This window comes from Gossypium hirsutum, chromosome D12 (genome assembly GCF_007990345.1).
Source record: "Gossypium hirsutum isolate 1008001.06 chromosome D12, Gossypium_hirsutum_v2.1, whole genome shotgun sequence".
Taxonomy (NCBI): domain Eukaryota; kingdom Viridiplantae; phylum Streptophyta; class Magnoliopsida; order Malvales; family Malvaceae; genus Gossypium; species Gossypium hirsutum.
This window is the reverse complement of record NC_053448.1, coordinates 31,039,253-31,048,749: the sequence shown is the minus strand read 5'-3', so window position 1 is coordinate 31,048,749 and position 9,497 is coordinate 31,039,253. Positions and strand designations below refer to the sequence as shown.

Below are 9,497 nucleotides of genomic sequence, written 5' to 3'. Positions count from 1 at the left end.
AAACAATACATAATATATTTATGAAAATAAAGAAAAATATATAAACATATATAGATTATAAAATAGGTATTTAAAAATATATGTATTTGAGCATTTTTAAAAAAAATAGATCTACATATATATAAGTAAAATAAAAACATTCGTTAAAATATAAATATATACGTATACGTATATACAAATATATATATAAATTAAGTAATAATTACATTATATCAAAAAACTACGCGTGTATATGGAAATAAATATAATATACATATATATATAAATATATGAAAATAATAATCACAATAAAAACAAACTAAATCGAATTGTAAAATAAAAAACTGGGGCAAATTCACAAATAATTGAATATCGGAGGACCTCAATGAATGCGCTAATAATTCAGAGGGGCTGGAAGGAAAATTTTCCCTTCTCCTCTAAACGGCATCGTTCAATAAGGACGAGATTGGAATAAAAAATAAATAAAGGGGTAAATTAAAAATAATGAAAACTTAATTGAAAATATATTAAAAGGCGGAGTGGCCAAAAGCACAATTTGCCCCTCTGCTCAAAAATGCGCGGACCCTAGGCCGGGTCGGGTCGGACTCGGGTCGATCCATGTCCCAAAACGACGCCGTTTTGAAGGGCTATTTAAGCCACTAACTTCTGAAAAAAAAATTCATTTTAAGCCTCTTGCAGAAAAAAAAACAAAAAAAACTCTCTGAGGAGCTCTACCCCTCCCTATTCGTCCAGCCAGAGTCCGGTCATCGGCCACCGCGTCAGCCGCCGATCTCCAGCGCTGGCACCGCCATATGCGGCGGCTGGAAAAGGGAGAATCTCAAATCCAGTCTTCTCCGAAGCCCCTAAACGCAAATCTGGGCTCAAAATCCCGAGAAACGCTTCGGTTTCTGACCGTCTTTCCTCGGAGACGGTTCCTCGGCCGTTCACAGCGATCAAGGCTTAAAACCCAAGTTATTTCTTTCCTTTTTGTTTTATTGTATTTTAGCAAAGTAAAGTAAAAAAATAAAAAAAAATATAGAAGAGGACGATGCTAAAATATCAACCTTTTGATTTCTTGATAGATTTTGTGCACTCTTGGTATTCGGTTGTTCGTGAAAATACTTGTATTTTTATTGATTTTCGAATCTGGATTTTTTTTATTACAGTGTGCTCAATGGCTTCTTATAGCCATAATAATAAAATAAATAAAGGAACAAATCTCCTTCCAATTTGATTCGCCAATCTTTGATTCCCTTTCCATTTTTGTGTTTGCAGGTGAAGATTCGGCTGCGGCGGGCTAGGTGGTTGCGGCGCAAATGGTTAGAAACCCTAGGGTTTCTGTCATCCACTTTGGGCCACTGTATTTGGGCCTTCATTTAATTTTATTTTGGGTCGTATCTAATTGAGCCACTAATTGGGCCTCATAGACTCGTTTGTAATCTAAACTTTTAGTCCCGGGCAAAATCGAGCATTTACATTTCCCTTCTACCCCTACTTTTGATCACAATAATTTCTCCCTATATTTCTTCTCTTCAACAACAAAAAAAAGTTCTAAAAAAAATATCAACACATATATTTTGCATCGAGTATGGGGTTTATATAGGCTTTTGGTACAGCCAGACAACACAACGACACCAAAAAAAATTCTTTACCTGCCGACACCGGTGTCACCAGATAGCCTGACATTAGTGCCACCAGATAGCCCAGTGTAGCAAATGACCAGCACCCATTCTCAATATTTTTTTTGGTGACCGACACCCTTTTTTAGTAAAAAAGAGATTATTTTTAGTACTTTTTGGTGTTGGCAATGTAGTGGCTGACACCCATGTCTATGAATTGTTCAAAAACGAATATTTAAAAGTTTAAGACAAAAGAATTCGTATAAGTTAATATTTCACAACTTTTCCTTAAGCGCAACACAAAATCTTCCAATGTTTTGGCACTTAAACAAACAAGGTCTAACTCAAAGATTAGAAAAGAAAAAGAATGCTTTCTTTTGTTATATGATAAAATTTACCCATTTTTTACCATGGATATATGAAGATATGTGCTAAAATGCAACATGATGAAGAAGAAGGAAACAAAGGCCGATGATGAGAAACATTACCTGCAGTGGAATGCTTTGTCCTTGGTTTGCAATCGAGAGTGGAGTCGAAGTTGTCAGGCAAGTGATGGTTGAGACGGAGATTATAACAGTCATTACTCTGAAGCATTGTACGGACAAACCATGCTTCTATGGAGTTCAAGTGCACATGCGTCTCCTCTGTCCATGTCTCATTTTGTTTGATGGGCACGTGCGACTCCATGCTCACCCTCACAATGTTCTTTTACTAAAAAGGGTGTAAGTTGCCATAGTAAGGCACCAAAATTTTTTTTGAAAATAGGTGTCGGCCATCTGCTACACGACACCCAAAAAAATAATTTTTTATATATGGTATTACATGTATTGTACAAAATACTTGTAAAATAATACACATGGGTGTCGGCCATTGCATTGCTGGCACAAAAAAAATATTTTTTAATCTTTGCTCCAATCATAAAGTAATTATTAAGAAATTTCTGACATGGGTGACGGCCATGGGGTACCGACACTCCGTACACCGTTCCTGTAAAGGTTATTCTATAAATATTTTTGAACTTCAATAATTTTGTAAATATTTAATTATTTTGGGTTAATTTAGTAAAATAGCCTGTAATAAATGTTGCACACTGCTCTGTGAATTTGAAAAATGGCAGGTCCATACATTTTCTGACTACCTGAAGAATTCCAGCCCATTCCTTCTCAGCCAGCTTTGGATGCGATCTCTTTACTTTAAGTGTTGCCTGCACATTGCTTGGAATGTAAGAAAAGTGTTCAAGTCGCTTGAAAAAATAGAATGGTAGAACGTAAATTCATATTTAGATGTTTTTGTATTACCTTCTTATCGGAACCAAACTCAATAACATCGGAGGGACGAAGACCAGTAGGAAAATTTGGCGGTACCCTCGATCTTCTTCCTCCGTGACTGCACACATAGAACTTGGATTAGATAAAGTCGAGGAAATTCAACATATATATATTTATAAAGATGTTCCTTGCTAGTCAATGACTTACTCTATAAAGGTCCCATATTGTTGGAACTAAGAAAACAGTTTTAAGAAGGCCCGAAAACTTGCTGAGCAAACAAGCAAATCAGACAATGAACTTGAGAAAGAACAAAGAATGAAGAAGAATTTTTGAGTGATTTTTCATTACAAAAATGAATTGAGGCATAAAGCCATTACATATACCAGTCAATATAAGCTGGTCAAAATGAGACAAACATCACCTAATCATCAACCTAATCCACTAAGTACCTAGAAACTTGTTAAACATAACTTGTACACTTAGTAAAGCTGATTTATCAGCTCAAACATCAACAAATTACATCAAGTACATTAACAACTCAGTTCTAATCTAAGTAAGTTACAAAACATCATTTGAAAGTAACAAAATGAAACAGCAGCTTGAACTTCAGCTGCAACTGCATGGCTGGGGCAGCTTGCCTGCTTCATGTCTGCATGCAGGCCAACTTCATCACATATTCAATCTGCAAATCAACTATGAAGAATGCACCATCTTTATAGCTGATTTGAGCATGCATTTTGGATACCTAAGACAATATTAGGAATATGAAAATAAAGCTCAACATTAATCGTTGCACAAATGAGGAAACTACGTTAGCTCCAGATCAGGGTTCTGAAACAGTAAAAAAAAACCTCCTTTGAAGGTACCACCACCGAGGATTCTGGAAAATTTTCACTCTTTTCACTCCTGCAATGACCGTTAAACATCAACAGACATAGATTTCTACTAGAAAAGCCCCCATCAATTAGTCTTCATTTTGAATTCCTAACCCTTTCCCGAAAAACTGAAAACTGAAAACAAAAAGTCCATTTTAACGGAATAAAGTCGTATACAAGAAACCTATATTACAAGCAAATACATACCCAATCATGTAAGTTTTGTTCTCATCCCCACATAAATAAATGAGTTGCGAAGCAAGAATGTCGTTTCCAACCAGCAGCAAGAACAGTTGCAAAACAGACAAGGAAATAAATATAAGAGGCTATACTCTGTTGAATAAATTGTCAGAAAATATGATGGAATTCACAAATAGAAAACCATCATACACACTCTTCATTAATTGTCCACTCCAATACATCATTATCTTCAAAACATGTCCGAAATTGGTCACTTGCCTGAAACTTGACTTTACAGATGTTTCAAAAGTTCCTAGAGCCCTTTATGGAGAACCAGTTGGACGAAAGCAACATATATACCTTCTCTGAGAGTCCGCAACTTAAGGACCTTCCTTCAAGTTTTGAGCTGCAAAGATGTCGATTCATTTTTAGAAGGAAGCAGGATTCAGATACTTTCTCCTAATATCTTATACTACTTTTTGAGAAAGTTCTGTAAATCCCTTTAGTTCTTAACCCGATTTCATTTTTATTTCTCTAAGATTTCGACAGTTTGTCACCCTAAACTCATTGTTAGCATAGGTCCCCAGTGTCAATTCATGAGTCTGTTAAAAGAGAAGGAATTGTACCGCAGAATTCATTTACATGCAGAAGATTTTGAAACTAAGAAAAAATAGGGAAAAGAAAAAATGGTAGAGAAAGCTAACCTTTTCTAATGATGTTTCTATGATCGAAAAAACAAGAAAGCTAACTTTTTCTAATGACGTTTCTATGATCGAAAAAACTTGAAAGTCAAGGCAAAGATGAAGCAGAAGAAAACATGCATTTGAAGATCTAACTGTTGCCACCTAAGACCCAACTGAGCATTAAGGGTATTGCTAGGTCAATAAAAAATCTGCCACCAACTCTTCCCGGATGCGGGATCGGAAATTTTTTCAAAAACTGCAAAGCATGTTAGATGCCATGGTAATTATGCATGTGGTTATTGCTCAATTATTGACTTTAGATCATTACTAGCATAAATTGGATTCTTACCGACAATGGACCTAGCCCTACACCTAAGTAAGCTTTGTAAGTTAAAGCCATCATTGCAGCCATTCTTGCCATTCCACGGATGATGGCAACTCGCATTTTTCTAGCATTCTCGTAATTGCAAAATGAATGAGTCAGTTTTGGATAAAAGAAAATAGATACAGCGGATCAGTAACAAAAATGTCCGTTGGTTATACAGATATCGACATGGTATTGAAACGAACATTATCAACAGACTGAAAAGGAAAATCCAAAAGAAACTAGCTAAGATGTTTTACTTATGTGGTCTGAAGAACTAGAATCAAGTAAAATCAGGGCAAACTTAAATTCAACAATTCAGGCCGACAAACCAGTAATTTCTCAATGTAAATTTTTAGATTAAACATGCAGTTTTGACCTTTTTTAATACTTGACCCTTTCCAACTATTTGGGAAAATAGGAAAATGCTATCATACCTCCTTAAAGAAGATACGATATCAATAGCAGTCCCTGACTCGACGCTTTGTTTCCATGCCTTGCTAAGTTCCAATGCTAATTGGTAACTATCCTGCAAAGACGAAGGGAAAAAATGTTCTTGTCTGGCATTGGATTCTCTTGGATAACCCGACGTTCTTATTGGGAAGACATAATAGATACCACTAAACCACTCTAGGATCTAGAACTTAGAACATTATTTATCTTCGGCAATGCTTAAGTTACAGAAACAAAAAACTGCCAACACAATGGTTTTTCAAGTCATACCTCAATGGCCATACATCCTCCTTGACCCATATTTGGCTGCATTGCATGGATAAAATCGCCAAGCAAGGTTACGCGCCCCCTTCCCCAAGTTAGTGAGGGTGTTCGGTCATATATGTCACGTCGAATAAGCATATCTTCATCAGTAGCAAGTAACAAATCTATCACATTATTGCACCGACCATTGAATATTTGAAGTAGCCTTTCCTTTTTACCTGCAGAAAAGATGAAATTGAGAAGCAAAAAACATTAGAAACAACATTTGAAATCAACAATCAAACCCTGTAATATGTTGGGAACATTCAACATGACCACTCTTATCAATTGACAATTAAAGATGTCCGCATTTGGGAAAAGAAATTATATTTAATTCTAAAAAATAAAACACATGAGGTTATCTACCATTGATATCCACACCACCAGCAGTTCCTTGTGAAATGCATAATACTGCATCTTTCCAGCACCAATATCCGAGGAAACGATGTACTCCTTGTGTCCCAAAAATACACTGTACCTTCACGGAGAAGTTTCAATGTAAGCAACTACATGAAGCAAAGCCCCAATACATTCTAATACATCCTAAGGTTTGGAAAAGAACACACACAATGTATAGTGGTGAGGTCAATCATTTAATGCAAAACAAGATGGAACTTACCCAGCAGATTCAATATCAGCAGGCACAAAATTTGCAATACCGGTATAGCAACTGTAGCCCCAGTATACAGCTTCTGTTAAGTTGGTCCTCATCTAAAAAGAAAGTTCACAAACTATAAACACCACTTCAACTTTTCAAGGTTGACCAACTAGTCACAAGATAATCAGTGTCTCCATTAGTGAGAACTTGTTGCATTTAGATCTTGATTTGGTTCTATGACGAGCGATTAAATGAAAATAATACATGTAGTTGATCAAAGTTTAGAATTTAAGGATTAGTTTCTAAGTTTGTTTTCAGTTGGTACTAAGGGACTATACAGTCCATTCTCATTGCAGTCAGCTCTTGCTCCCTTATACCTGAGTTTTCTTAATAGAATTCAATTGTCCTAATTGTTTCAGCAACTGGTTCTGCTTCGACGCAGCATAAGGAAAAACTTCAATTTTTCAAGGATATGTTGTCAAACCAAGCTTTGGAATAGCCAGCTAAAAATCTAGTGTCTAAACAAAGGTTGCATTTTATGTGTAAATAGATTAAATAAAATCATGCCTTCGACCATATTCCATCGGCTCTAACCATATTAAGCAAAGAATTGAATTTAAATAGAAAAAAGACTCATAACCTAACTGGAAAATTAATTCCTTATTTTAGTAAAATATATGCGGCTTCATGTATTTCAACACCCTCCCTTGGTGCATATATATCAATCATGCCCAACTTGCTTACAAGAAAATCAAAATTTATCTTAAAGAGCCCTTTGGTGAGTATGTCAGCAATCTGTTGTTTTGAAGAAACAAACGGCATGCACACTTGGCCTTCTTCAATCTTCTCCTTGATAGTGTCTATCAATCTCAACATGTTTAGTTCTGTCATGCTGAACTAGGTTGTGAGCAATACTAATGGCAGCTTTGCTATCATAGTACAATTTCATTGGTGAAGTTATTGGTTTCCTCAGCTCTTCCATAATTCTTTTTAACCACATCATTTAACAAATTCCTTGAGCCATTGATCTAAACTTAGCCTTTGCATTACTTCTTGCTACAACATTTTATTTTTTGCTTCGCCAAGTCACAAGGTTTTCCTAAAAAATGCATAGTACCCTGATGTAGATCTTTTATCTTTTACTGAGCCAGCCTAGCCTGCATCTATATAAGCTTCAATTCCTTTGTTCGGATTTCTTGAAAAATAAACCCTTGCCAGGTGAACTCTTCAAGTATTTCAGAATCTGAAACATTGCTTCCTCATGTTCCTCTATTGGGGAGTGCATAAATTGACTTACTAAGCTTACTACAAAAGCTATGTCTGACCTTCTATGTGATAAGTAGATTAACTTACAAACTAATCTATGATACTACCCTTTATCATCTAATCTTCCTTCTTTATTTCTGAATTTTACATTTGGATTAATTGGTGTGTTAGTTAGGGGATAACCATTTATCCCAGTCTCCTTTAAAAGATCAATCACATATTTTTTTGAGAGGCCATTAGGCCCTTCTTTGATCGAGCAACTTTCATTCCAAAAAAGTATTTTAAAGGACTCAAATCTTTGATCTCAAATTCCAATGCTAGGTGCTCCTTGAGACACCAAATTTCATCCACATCATCACCCGTAAGAATGGTATCATCGACATAAACTATAATAACTGTTATTTTACCTCCTTGTGGGTGTCGATAGAACATTGTGTGATCAGCTTACCCTTGTAACCTTATTTTTAACAACTTGAGTGAACCATCCGAACCAAGCTTGAAGAGACTTCTTTAGACTATACAAATATTTCCTAAGCTTACATACTTGAGCTCCAAATTTTTCTTCAAAACCTAAAGGAGGATCCACGTAAACTTCATCTTCAAGTTTCCTATTTAGGAAAGCATTTTCACTTCTAGCTACTATAAGGATCAATTAAGATTAAAATCAATGGATAAAAAAACTTTAACAGAATTTAACTTAGCTACTGGAGCAAATGTCTCAAGATAGTCTATCTCGCATGTTTGAGTGTACCCTTTAGTCACCAACCGAGCTCTATATCTGTCTAAAGACCCATTCGGTCTGAATTTGGTTGTGAACACAAATTTATAGCCCATTATTTTTTTCCCTACAGGTAATTCCACTATTTCGCATGTATCTGTGTTTTCAAGAGCACGCATCTCCTTTAAAAAAACCTCTTTCCATTTAGGAACTTGTAAAGCATTTTTCACATTTTTAGGTACTTACACAGTATCAAGACACAAAACAAAGGCTGTGAATGTTGAGGACAAGGCTTTATAGGACACAAATTTAGAGACGGGATATTTGACAACATCTCTAACACCTTTTCTTTTAGCAATTGCAATATCTAGATTAGAAATGTCACATCCCAAAAAATGGGTTAGAAGAAATTGGGTTAGTGAAACCAAGAGTGGTCACGTCTTGATTCTGAGTTAAGATTGAGAAAATTTTGTCAAGTGATTTAATCTATTTAAGTGGTTAAGGGTCTTAAAGTCGTGCGTGAGGTCCTGTGTTCAAACCTCTTCCTTTGAAATTTTGTATTATTTATTCCTTCTTCTAGCTCATTTCATGTAGGTTATAATCTATTCTTGTCAGTTTGTTGACATGATGAGCCTTTTGGTTCAGTGGTAAAGCTTCAGCTTACCTGTAGGTCCTATGTTCAAATCCTCTGTGTGTGTGAAACAAATTCAATTTTTATTTCCCTTGTTGTGCTGCACAAAATAGATGAATTTGTTTGGAAATCAAACTCCTAATAACCTCGTAAGATAGTGACAAATTAAATCTAAAAAAAATTTGATTTGATTATTATTTTATTTTATTTTTTAAAAATATCTCCTAAAATCTCTCTACAAGTTTGACATCCAACTCCCCACTCCCCCCATACTTTCTGCTTTTCATTTTGTTTCCAATTTGACCATAAAGTTTTATTTTTCCTCTATTGCCAAATTTTATTTTCACTTTACACCTCTATTTCCCTTCTTTTCTCTTCTTGATTTCGGTCCCCGCCATAATTCGACGTAGTGTTCCTATGTGCTTTCTATTTTTTCTATTCAACTTCTATTGTCGTTATTCTTCTCAATTGTGGTTGAAGTGTGGGTTTAAATTTCCATCTTGGGTAAGAACGTTTGTGTTACAGGTTGTAAAGTAGTATTTCTTTTTGTTGATTTGATC

General features: G+C 35.4%; 1 pseudogene; it reads right to left on the bottom strand.

Annotated features, from left to right (window-relative positions):
- Positions 1–2,513: 2,513 nt before the first annotated feature.
- Positions 2,514–6,919, bottom strand: LOC107942454 (zeaxanthin epoxidase, chloroplastic-like; annotated as a pseudogene).
- Between the last annotated feature and the right edge of the window lie 2,578 nt (positions 6,920–9,497).